At 45.5% G+C, this 13104-nt stretch overlaps 1 protein-coding gene across 3 annotated transcripts in view; it reads left to right on the forward strand.

Moving 5' to 3' along the window:
* The window catches only part of PLEKHG3 (pleckstrin homology and RhoGEF domain containing G3), a 42506-nt gene that overhangs the window by 8458 nt on the left and 20944 nt on the right, over positions 1 to 13104 (forward strand). The window lies entirely within an intron of this gene.

Consider the following 13104-nt stretch of genomic DNA (forward strand, 5'->3'; position numbering starts at 1 on the left):
TATATATATATATATATATATATATATATATATATATATATATATATATTTATGTATGCTAAATAAATGATAATAAATAATCTTTTGTAGGTTATATTCATTACATATAGCTCTGGATTGTCTTAACTTTATTAATGTCATTTTTCATAGGGAAGTTTTAATTTTAATGTTGCCAGATTTGCCAGTCTTTTGTTCATACTTTCTGTGTCTTATTCAAGAAATCTTTTCCTACTCTGATTTTACAGAAACATATTTAGTCTATTTTCTTTTTAAATTTTGCTTCCACACTTACATTTTAAATTCACCTGGAATGTATTTCTTTTATGTGACAATGGTTCTCAACTCTGGCTACATAGGAAAGCCTCATGAGGAGCTTTTTAAGAAAGTACGATTGTCTGAGCCTCATTTCAGATCAGACCAATAAAATTAAAATATCTCAGGGTGGAGCCTAGGCGTGGCTATGAAATGCCCCAGGTGACTTTTATGTCCAGCCAAGGTTGAGAACCACTCAACCCTGTAAGATGGAACTGATTTTATTTTTTCCAGAGCAATAGCCAATTTTTCTGTACTAGTTATTGAACAGTCTATGCTTTTCCTGCTGACTTGTTACTGTTAAGATTTGATTGATAACTTTATTGAGATATATTTCACATATCTTAAATTCACCCATGTAGAGTGGTTTTTAGTATATATTCAGAGTTGTGCAACTACCCCCCCGCCCCCCCCCCCCGCCCCCCGCCATCCCCTCATCTTTTTATTTTTTTTGGCCGGGGGGCCCTGTTGCTTGGCTTGTGGGATCCTCGTTCCCCAACCGGGGATCAAACCTGGGTGAGAGCTCGGAGTCCTAACCCCTGGACCACCAGGGAATTCTCTCCACTATGTAATCTTAAACCATTTTTATTACCCCTAAAAGAAGCCCTGTATCTTTAGTAATCATTTCCTATTTCCTCCATCCCCTAGCCCCAGGCAATCACTAATCTACTTTTATCTCTCTAGATTTGCCTATTCTGGACATTTTACATAATGAGTTCATACAATATATAGTTCTGTTAGCCTTTTTCATTTAATGTAATGTTTTAGAGTCATCCGTGTCGTGGCATGTTATCAGTTCTTCATTCTTTTTTATTGCCAAATAATATGCCATTGTATGGGTATACTACATTTTGTTTATCCATTCATCAGTTGATGGACATTCTAGCTGTTTCCACTTTTTGGTATTATAAATAATGCTGCTATGAACAGTTGTGTACAACTTTTTGTACTCAGCATATAGATCCCCTAGCTTCTATATGACCTATGGGGAGATGATTATTTACAAGTTAACTTTTTGAGGAATCGCTAAATTGTTTTCCAAATAGGCTACACTATTTTACATTTTTTTTTTTTTTGCGGTATGCAGGCCTCTCACTGTTGTGGCCTCTCCCGTTGCGGAGCACAGGCTCAGTAGCCATGGCTCACGGGCCCAGCCGCTCTGCGGCATGTGGGATCTTCCCGGACCGGGGCACGAATCCGTGTCCCCTGCATCGGCAGGCGGACTCTCAACCACTGCGCCACCAGGGAAGCCCTATTGTACATTCTTACCAGCAATGTGCAAGGGTTGTAATTTCTCCTCATCCTCACCATTACTTGTTATTGAACATGGTTTTAATTTTAACCATCCTAGAGTGAGTAGGAAGTAAATTTAGTTGTGGTCTTGGTTTGCATTTCCCTAATGATTAATGATATTGAGCATCTTTTCTTGTGCTTATTGGCCATTTGTATATGTTTTTTGGAGAAATATCTATTCAAATTTTTGTCCATTAAAAAAATCTTTTTTTTTATTGTTGAGTTGTAAGGTTCTTTATATAGTCTGGATACAAGTCTATTATCAGATTTACAAATATTTTCTCCCATTCTGTGGTTTGTCTTTTCACTTTCTTTTTTCTCTCTTTTAAAAATTTTAATTTAAAAATTAAAAAAAATTGAGGTGTAATTGATATGTCATTATTGGTTTCAGGTGTACAACTTAATGATTCAATCAATATTTGTATACATTGTGAAATGATCTAGTCCACTTTCTTTATAGTGCCCTTTGAAACACAAGTTTTAAATTTTGATGAAGTCCTATTATCTATTTTTGTTTTGTTTTGTTTTGTTGCTTGTGCTTTTGCTATTGTATCTGAGAAACCATTGCTCACCCAAGTTCACAAAAATTTACTCCTATGTTTTCTTCTAAGAGTTTTATAGTTTTAGCTCTTATATTCAGGTCTGTGATTCATTTTGACTTAATTTTTGTGTATGGTATGAACTAGATATCCAAATTCATTCTTTTGCATGTGAATATACAGTTGTCCTAGCACCATTTGTTGAAAAGACGATTGTTTTCCTGTTGAATGGTTTTGGTACCCTTAATGAAAATCAATTGACTGTAAATGTGAGGTTTTATTTCTGTACTCTCAATTCTGTTGCATTAATCTATATGTGTATCTTTATGCCTTGGTAACTATAGCTTTGTAGTCTTTTTTTTTGTGTATGTGTGTGTGTTACGCGGACCTCTCACTGTTGTGGCCTCTCCCATTGCGGAGCACAGGCTACGGATGCGCAGGCTCGGCGGCCATGGCTCACAGGCCCAGCAGCTCTGTGGCATGTGGGATCTTCCCGGACCAGGGCACAAACCCAAGTCCCCTGCATCGGCAGGCGGACTCTCAACCACTGCGCCACTAGGGAAGCCCTGTAGTCGGTTTTGAAATTGAGAACTGTGAGTCTTCCAACTTTGTTCTTTTTCAAGATTGTTTTTCTGGCTCCCTTGCTTTTCCATACAAATTTTATGATTAGCTTGTCAATTTCTACAAAAATACCAGCTAGAATTTTGAAAGAGATTGGATTGAGTCTGTAGATCAATTTTGCTAACTTTAAGAATGTTAAGTGTTCTGATCCATGAACATGGGATGTCCTTCCATTTATTCAGGTCTTTAGTTTCTTTCAATAGTTTCCAGTATACAAGTCTTACACTCCTTTTGTTAAATATATTCCAAAGTTTTTAATGCTTTTGCTGATGTTATAAATGGGATTGTTTTGTTTCTTAGTTGCATTTGGGGGGTGGGGTGGGCTGTACCATGCAGTTTGCAAGATCCTAGTTCCCCAACCAGGGATTGAACCTGCTCCCTTGGCAGTGAAAGTGTGGAGTCCCAACTACTGGACTGCCAGGGAATTCCCCTTAATTGCATTGTTTGGATTGTGCACTACTAGTATATAGGAGTAGAAATGATTTTTTGTGTATTGATCTTGTATCCTGCCATCTTACTGGACTCTTTCATTAGTTCTAATCATTTTGTTAGTGGATTCCTTAGGATTTGCTATATATAAGATCATGTCATTTGTGAATAGAGATAGTTTTACTTCTTTCTTTTCAATCTGAATGTCTTTTATTTCTTTTTCTTACCTAATTTTCATGGCTAGAATCCAGTACAGTGTTGAATAGAAGTATCATGAGGGGACATTCTTGTCTTATTCCTAATCTTAGGGGGAAAGCATTCCTTCTTCCTCCATTAAGATGAAACGCCTGTGCGGTTTTTTGTAGATGTTCTTTGTAAGACTGGGGATGTTCCCTTCTGTTCGTAGTTTGTGTGGTGTTTTTATCATGGAAGGGTGTCGGATTTTGTCAAATGTTTTTTCTGGGTCTATTGAGGTGATCAGGTGGTTTTTATATTTTATTCTATTAATATTTAAAATTATATTAATTGATTTTTGGACGTTAACCCAATCTTGCATTTCTGGGATAAATTCACATGGTCATAGTGTATACTCCTTTTTATATGTTGCTGGATTCAGTTTGTTAGTATTTTTTTGAGGATATTTACAGCCACACTTATAAGGGATGTTGGACTGTAGCTGTTTTTTTTTCTTGTGATATCTTGTTTGGTCTTGATAACAGGCCTCATAGAATGGGTTAAGTGTCCCTTTCTCTACTGTTTTTTGGAGGAGTTTGTGAAGAATTGCTATTAATTCTTTAAATGTTTGGTAAATTCACTAGTGAAGCCATCTAGTCCTGAGCTTTTCTTTATTGGAAGTTTAAAAATTATTAATTCAGTCTCTTATTAACAGGTCTCTTCAGATTTTCTGTTTCTTCCTGAGTCAGTCATTGGCTTATGTCATTCTAAGGATTTGTCTAGGAATTTCATCTAACTTATCTAATTCATTGGCATAGAGTTGTTCATGGTATTTCCTTATAATCCTTTAAGATGTTCTTTTTTGTCTTTGATGTTCTGCGTTTATACTACGGATGATGTGTCTAAATGTGAACTTCTTTTAAATTTAACTTAGTTGTGCTTTCAGTATGAGGACAAATGCTTTATGTTCAGTTCTGGAAAATTCATATACATTCTGTCTTTGAAAATTGCCTCTCCCCTATTCTTTCCTTTTTCTTCCTATAGAACTCTATGGACCTCTGTCTCTTAATGTTTATATTTTCTTATTCTTTGCATCTACTTCAGGATAATTTCTTCAGGTTTTTTTTCCATTTCACTAATTCTTTCTTTAGCTGTATTTGATTTTCTGTTGAACGTACCTATTGGGTTTGAAATGTCAATATTGTATACAATTCACCCGTGAAAAATCTGGGTTTGAACTGCGTGGGTCCACTTACATGTGGATCTTTTTCAATAAATATGTACTACAATACTACACAATCTGCAGCTTGTTGAATCCGCGGATGCAGAACTGTGGATACAGAGGGCTGACTGTAAAGTTATATGCGGATTTTCTACTGTGTGAGGGGTTGGTGCCCCTAAGCCCCCTGTTGTTCAAAGGTCAACTGTATTTTATTTCCATTCAGTACTTTTTCAAAGTCTTTTTCAGATTTTTCTTTTATTTCTAGCTTTTGGAGTACCAGTTTGTTCCATCTTCTGACTCGCTTGTCATGGTTTGTTTTATTGTGTGGTTTGTAATTTTTATACTGATCTCCTCTTCATTGGGTTGCAAAGAGTGGGATGCTTAAAAGCAAGGTATTTTGGAGGTCTGCACTTATTGTGATGATGAGGTCTAGGACATATCAAATGTGTGGGTGAGTGGCTGAGGTGGGGTAGAGGAAAAGACTGGCAGAGGAACTTTGCATGTCTGGCTGCTTCCTGTCATACAGGTCTCTGCCGAAGAGTCACCTTTTCTGAGCCTTCTCAGGCCTCCCTAAATGTCTCCAGCCCCCAGTCCTACTGCCTTTCTTCTGTTTTATCTTATCACTGTTAACGCATCTCTATTCAGAAATATATTAGCGAGTTGTCTATCTTTTGTGGCCTTCCTCCATATTGGAATGTAAGCTCCATGATCGTAAGGATTTGTCTTTTTTTTTTGGCCACCCCACGTGGCATGTGGGATCGTAGTTCCCTAACCAGGAATTGAACCCGTGCCCTCTGCATTGGAAGCACCAGAGTCTTAACCACTGGACCGCTGGGGAAGTCCCCAGTAAGGATTTGTCTTATTCACTGCTACGTCCCCAGCACCTGGCATGTGGTTTATACTGTCCATAAATTTGAGTGAGCTTGAGTAGTCCTGTTTTTAGATGGAAGTCATCTGAGCCCCGATGCCGCAACTTTCAGCTGGGCTGAGTCTGACCAGGCAGCAGAGGTGAACAGTTTGCCTCTTCATCCCCAAACCTTTTTCTGGACCTCCACTGGAGATGTCTTCTTCTCCCATTATAAGAGCCCAGAAAATACAATCCATCCTGTGTGCTTCAGCCTTCTTCTGGCATGAGTTCCACAGCTGCTAAAATCAGTAGTAGGGATTTGAGTGCCAGAAGCCCTGGGGGAAGAAAATGCACAAAACCCTGGGAAGATCTGGTCCTTACCTTTAGGAGGCTGTGATTGAGTTAAGAAGACATCACACACAGAAAATAGGTTAGGACGCTTGCCCACTCAGTGAGTCTGCTGTGTAGATTAGCGCTCCTGCTATGAGCTTTCGGTAGAGAAGGCAATCTGCGTGCTGGCCCCTGGGTCACATGCCGTCACATAAGTGGTTTCTGGAGGGATCTATTTGCAAGTTACGAATTCCCAGGTGACTCTATTTTGGCCTCCTTCTGAGGTTTCCCCATGCTGTAGGAACTTGGTCTGAGCATCATAGTGTTACTTGTAAAAGGGCAGAAAGTGCCTGCGGGCGTGCCCGTGATGTGGGCTAAGGATGGCACCTTTCCATTCGTCTTTGGCTGTACCTCTTGGCCCCATTGGTTTTGGGGTTGGGGAATGGTGACAAGCACTGGAATTCCAGCAAACCCTGGCTTTCCCACTTGCCTTGCTGCACAGCTTTTCGGTGAGTGAGTAAATGGCTCTGCCTCATATGGTTATGGTAAGGAGAGTTCCTAGAGAATGTGTTTATTAGCACAATGCCTGCTACACCCTAATAAAATGCTAGTAGATATTATTCCAGTCCAGCACCTTGGGAGCCACTTGTGCCTCAGTTTCCTGATCTGTAAAACGGGGAAATAATACCGAATCCTTGCCTGTCGCCCCTCCCCTCTGCCCCTGGCTGTTGTAAGGGTTAATATTCTCAGGCTCTGAGGTCCTGGGGTGAGGGAGGAGCTGCATAAATGGGTTATTGTTGTGCTGCTGAATGATCTGGCTTTGTTCAAGTGTCTTCAGTATTTGACTTCCTGCAGTTAATGTCCCCTGACTTTAATTGCTATAGATATTTGCATGTCCTCAGTGGCTGGCGGCTCTCACCTGCCCGCCTGTGACCTGGGTCCTCACCCAGCCAGGGACCTGCTGAGTTGGGGTGGGAAGCTCCATTTCCTCTGTTAGGAGCCCCCCAGGAGTCAGGAATGAAAGAAATGCAGAAAGTATGACCCACACGCGCAACTGATTCTGAATAGGACGTTTATTGAAGAGGTTTTGCAGGAGGCGGCGGGCGCTTTAATTCCCAAGGCTGTTGGTGGCAGCTCTGTGCTCGCCCCAAGCCTGTTAACTGCTTGACTGCTGGTGCTTAGGGAGAATGGAGCTCCCCGGCCCCACGCGGCTCTCCTGGTGCTCGGACGGGAGCCCTTTGGAGAAAAGCGGTAGGTGCCGGGCTGGGCCAGGCCATGGGGTGTGAGTGGGGCATGACCAGGACTATCCCAACTCCAGGCCTCCAAGTCTTGCCAAACACTCTTGTGAAAAATCTGGCTGGCCACAGGCTTTGGGGCAAAAGGTAAATGTCTCCCTTGGGGCTTCAGAAACTAAGGATGGGTGTAGGAGAGTTGGTCTCTTTTTAATCCTGTCCTGGCTTCTTCCAGTGGATTTGTCCATCGAAGCCCGGTAAGAGCAAGACAATCCTGTGTTCCTCTTAGAGGCGATTGCAAGTGGTTCTGCGAGGGGCTTCGGAGGGGCTTCTGATCTCTGAACACTCGGAGCTGTGTGGTGAGAGAACTGGGCTGTTCCTAGAGGGACCCAGCACGTACTGGGAAAAGCAGAGTTGATCTCCCATTTCTTCCTGAAGTTTCCTTTTCTCAGAATCCACAGAGGGTGGTTATTTTGGATAAAATCAAGGGCTGGCAGTGGAGCAGGTGAAAGGAAGGTCTTCCCCACCCACCCTGTCTTTTCCCTGGTGCCCAGGCCGGGGCAGTGCCCACCACTTGCAGAGCTCTGGGCTGCAGGAGCAGGGAGGTCAGGGGGCAGATTGCCACTCTGCTTCGGCTTGACTTTCAGCCCTGAATCAAGGCCTTGATTTTCCAGGAGCAGGACTCTGCTGCCTGGGCCATGCCACTCCATGCCATGTGTGTACCCGCTCGTCCAAGAATCTGGGGTTTGGTGACAGCTGCCCCCCTGTCTGAAGTCTGGTCTGTGTAACCTCTCAGCTGAGGGAGAAAGCTGCTCTCCTCCTACCAGGGAACTGGTTGGATGAGTTTTCTCGGGCCTCCCTGGTTGAGGCCCCTTAGAAGGGAAGGCAGGGACCTGGGGGGTGGGGGCAGGTGCTGTGGGGTGGAGAGGGGCCCTCTCCTCTCCCTCTCTCCTGCAGTGGGATAGGGATCCCTGGGGGACAGGGTGGTGCAGGAGGCCCTGCTCTCCAAAGGGCTGGCTGCCTTTGAGAATTGACCTTGTGTGAGACTATAAGCTCTGACTTGGAAAATCCACTTTCCTAACATGTCTGGGTCGGGTGCCAGGCCCAAGGTCAGCATCCAGGGCAAAGAGGAGGTGTTGGTCGGAGCTCTTCTCTTGCTGTTGTGCCCGAGGGCCAGGGAGGACCAGGGTGCATGACTGATGGTAGCAGTTCATTAAAAGGGGGCTGCTCACGTTTACGCACTTTTCCGGGTCTGGGTGCTCTTGCTTGGAACTGGAGACCAAGGTGCGTTTGGGGGAGCCTCCCTAATTCTCATTTGCTTGCGGAGGGAAAGTGAGACTTTGGGGAAGGGAAAAACCGTCAGGTGGTAAGATGTACACTGACTGCTCCCCCAGGCCAGCTGGGAGCTGCTGTTCTAGAATCACAGTGGAGATTCCCTTCTGCTTAAGCCCTGGTATCTCAGTTCCTAGACTTGGCGTTCTCCCCCTGCTTTTAGGAGCATTGCATTTACGTGTAGGTTCATATCTCCACATTTATTGGGGGCCGCGTTTCTTCCCCCTTCACAGAGGTTGGGATGGGTGTCATACTTCTTTCTAGCATATGTTCCCTGACTGTCTCTTTCCTCCTTGAAGCTCTCTGTAAACAGTCAGCACCTTCTTGGGCCTCGGGATTCTTCATGAACACGCTGGCTGTATAGATCCCTGAGGCCATAGCCCCACCTGGCGGTCTGTACCTTTATAGGGCAGTTTCTCACACCTTGTCTCCTGGAGTCTCGGTGGTGGTTCTTCCAGGCCTGGCCTGGGTGTGCCCTTCCCCACAGTTCCTTCGGTCTGTCCTCGGCCTGCCTTCCAGCCTCGCCACTTGCTGCCAGACGCCCCAGGTCCTTGAGTGGTCCAGGTCCTTTCGGGACTCCACTGTCCCATGCTGCCACCCTTGCACCAGATGCCCTCAGAGCTCTCCTTCACCTGGCAGAAGCTTACTTATCAGTCAAGACTCAGCTAAAACTTCACCTCCTTTAAAGCTGCCGGGTCCCCCAGGTGGCATTTGCTACTCCCGCTTCTGTCAGCGGAGTTTATGTGTACTCCTGTTTCAGCACTTGAGGCACTGCTTTGTGGATAATCTGTTGATATAACTATTTTTTAAATTATGATTTTGTTATTATTATTATTACTTTTTTTGGTACTGTGTGGCTTGTGGGATTTTAGTTCCCTGACCAGGGATTGAACCTGGGCAGTGAGAGTGCAGAGTCCTAACCACTGGACTGCCAGGGAATTCCCCAGATATGACTATTTTTCCTTCTAGAATTCTCTTCCTCAAAGATAGAGGGGCAATGTCTTATTCCTTTCAATATCCCTAGGGCCTAGCATCATGCTTGGAAGTGTTGAGTGATTCCCAGACTGGAGGCTGTCTTGACCTCCCACATGGCTCCAACACCACCCTCTACTTCCTTTTGTTATTATTATGTGGGATCTTAATTCCCCAACCGTGGATCAAACCTTGCCCCCTGCAGTGGAAGCACGGAGTCTTAACCACTGGACCAGCAGGGAAGTCCCTGCTTTCTTTTGTTATTGATGTGCTTGTCTCGTTTCTCCTGGTAGAATATCAGCTCTTGGGAGTGGGCTCTGTGGGTGATTGATTCATTTTTGTGTCACCCACAAGGCTGCAATGTCCTTGGGCAAAGTAGATGCTTGAATCTATGGTTCAGTGAGTTCTGAAGCTCATGACTTGGGACGGGCCAGCAGTGCTAATCCCTAAATGAGCGGTAGACCCTGTGGTACAGGTGGCTCACTGCCCTGCTCCCTGTCGTCCAGCGAGTTAGGAGCAGAGCTAGCACTGGTTTTTGAGCTGTGCTGGCTGGAGTCCCAGGGCTGTTCATACACATTCTGCTGCTTCGCCCTCTTTGATATTCCCTGTGACTTAGGAAATGGGGCTTTCCCCAGTACCTGATGTCTTTGTGACGTGCTGGCTCTCCCATATGTCCACCCTGGAGATGGACTGTGTTTTTTCTTTAAAACCCAAGGACCAGTGTCAAGGATGGTTTCTACTGATCACTTCTTTGTGCTTTTGCTGCCTTGCATCACCTTCCATTCTGTTCCTCCTCAGGCCTGTTGTGCCCCATGGCTTTGTTCCTCTCCTAGCTGAACATGCCGGTCTCTACCTGTGGAACCCTGAGGAATGTGCCCTGCCTGCTACAGCAAAGGACTGTGACTCATTCATACTTCATCTTCTGGTTTGACCTTCTGTGGGGCATAGATATCAGACTTTTTCATTTCCAGCCGAATTGCTTTATGTTTGCCCTTATAATATCATGGTCCGAATGTATGTTGGGATCACAGATGATGGATGATTGGTGGGGTGAGTGGGGAGGGGAGGGTTAGGTCATGCTGGTTCACCAGGTTTAACCCATATCTTTACTATTGATTTGAGATGTAGGTCAACTTTTCTAGGCACACGTCAGAAAAATCTCTTGTCCTGGTGCCGTGGAGCAAATAGTAATTCATCCATCGTCCTCATCGCTCCCATTTAGGGAGGGTTTACTGTGTGTCAGTTGTACAAATTGCTCTACTTGTATCATCTCAATCTTGGAGACCAGTGAGGTTGGTAGTACTGCTGTGCTCATTTTACAGGTGAGGAACTTGAAGCTTGGTCAGGTCAAGTGACCTGCCCAAGGCCACACACAGCCAGCAAAACGGAGGAGCTGAGGTTCAAACCACATCTGCCTGACTGCAATGCCTGTGAATCCGTTTAGTGCATTTAACCTCTGCTCTGGACTCCCACATACTCACGTACTTGCTCATTCTCTCCTTCTCTTCTGACAACTCAGATCTAGTGGGTCCCTCTGTTCCCACTTGCTTCCAGCTGAGATTCTCCAATGCCTTTGAACCTGTTGCAGTAGTAAATGCTGCAACTCTTGAAAGTGTGGTTCAAGCCGAGAGGACTCCAAACAAGCAGCCCCTACAGTGGGCAGAGGGGGGCAACTAGATGGCTAATTTGTAGCATTGGGTCCCTGAATTTTGCTGGTAAGGAGGGGTGGTCCTGTAAGCCTTTTTGACCTAGAGATGAGAGAGGTAGGGTCTCTGGGAACACTGGAGGTGTCAATGATTTCTAGCACAGTCTTTAGCTCCTCCATCTTCTGGGGACATTCTGTCTGTGTCGTTTTCCTTCTTAGTTACAAGTTGTGCTGGGCGCAAGCTGACCTACCCTGGCTGAGAGCAACAGCAATTTCTAATCAACGGTAATTATTCTCATTTGCCTTCGGTACGTGTTTCTGTGAAACCTTCTGGTGGACTGCTTTTCCTGGGGTATCTGTAGGGCCATTTTATCGTAGTCCCTTCTCCAAACTGCAAAGTGGTCCCTTGGCCACTTTCCCCTTCTCCCAGATTTTGTGGCTGGTCACTTAATGTGTGGCATGGCAGGGCAGCTGTACCTCTGCTCCAGTCCCTCGTCTGGGGCTAGGGTACGGGACTGCTGGGGTGAACGAGCAGTCACTGCTCCTGCGTGCCTCTTGGTGGATCGGAAACTTGCTGGCAGTGACTAATGTGGAAACTCATTAGACTAGGAGGAACTGGCTCAGGTCTTGACTTTGACTACTGTTTATCTTTCACCTGACTGTGGGAGTGGTGAAGTGCTCTAGGCACAATCCCGTAGGAATTTATTGAGCATCTAGTGTGTGCATTGCCTTCTGGGGGTGAAAGAAGGCCCAGCCCACTGAGTTTTATTATCTAGTCTGGAAGGAAAACTTGCACATAAGAGCCCCCAAGGACCAGTGCTTTATGTGACACTCAGGCTCATTAGAGTTCAAAGAAGTGCATGTGTATGAGTGTCCCATGGCTGCTGTAACAAACTGCAAACTTAGTGGCTTAAAACAGCACACATTTATTATCTTATAGTTCTAGAGGTCAGACGTCAGTCTGGGCCTGCATGGCTATGTTCCTTCTGGAGGTTCCAGGGGAAAATTTGTTCTCTTGTCCTTTCCAGCTTCCTGAGGATGCCTAGATCCTTTGACTTGGGGTCCCTTTTCTCCATCTACAAAGCCAGCAGCCTAGCATCTACCAACCTCTCACTCTCTGTCCCTCTGCTTTTGCTGTCACATCAGCTTCTGACTCCTGCTGCCTCCCTCTCATGAGGACCCTTGTGATTACATCAGACCTACCCACGTAATCTAGGACAACCTTCCCCATCTCAAGATCCTTAACTTGATCACATCTGCAAAGTCTCATTTGCCATATAAGGTAACGTGCATAGGTTCCTTATATCCAGGGATTAGGATGTGCATATTCTTGGGGGAGAAGCATTATTCAGTTTGCAATAGTGTGTGTGTTGGATGGGTTGGTGATGGTTGGGGAGGCCTTTCTGAGGGAGATGATTTGACCAAATTTGTGTAGGGAGAGAATGTCTAGGACACCTTCCAGGTTTGAGAAGCAACATGAGCAGTGGTTGAGCTTGTGGGTGGTGGGGACAGTGAGGTGTGGGTGAGTGGTCCTCCCACTGAAACAAGATGCCAGGGGCTTTCCTTTCCTTCCAAGGCTAGGCCGAGGGAGTTTTTTGGACTTCAGTCTGTGTGTCCAGACTCCCTCCCAGAATTCAGGTGGGAAGGCTCCATTGGCAACCAGAGCCTTTCCTTCCACCACACTTGGTGGCCCCTGCTATTCCTGGGTGGTAGCAAAAGGAATTCACGAGGAAAAATGAATTTGAGCCAGCTGGCCTGGGTTTGGGTGGCCCAGAAACCCTGGTCACACTTTGCACAGCCTCTGTGGCAGCCACGTTGCTCACATTGAACACAGTCAGTCCTTAGGGAGCCTTCCCTTGCCCTCCCTTAGGGTGCGTAGGGCCCGGGCCCCTGAGTCTCTGGGGAGGGACAGGAGGGTCAGAAGGAGAGGGGCAAAGGCCAGACCCTCTCAGGGACCCTCCCCATCCCCAGGAAAGCCTCGATGGTGTGTTGAGGGGTGTCCTCAGCTGGTATGGCCTCAGCCAGCTCTACTCACCATCTGCTGGCCGGGGGAGCCGTAGGAACAGACCCTAGAGAGCCCAGCTTCTGTGGGGACAGCGCTGGGCAGCAGTGTGTGTGTGTGTGTGTGTGTGTGTGTGTGTGTGTGTGTGTGTGTG

This window comes from Aethalodelphis obliquidens, unplaced genomic scaffold, assembly GCF_003676395.1.
Source record: "Aethalodelphis obliquidens isolate GAN/ISIS:26980383/991018 unplaced genomic scaffold, ASM367639v1 scaffold10, whole genome shotgun sequence".
Classification (NCBI taxonomy): Eukaryota; Metazoa; Chordata; class Mammalia; order Artiodactyla; family Delphinidae; genus Aethalodelphis; species Aethalodelphis obliquidens.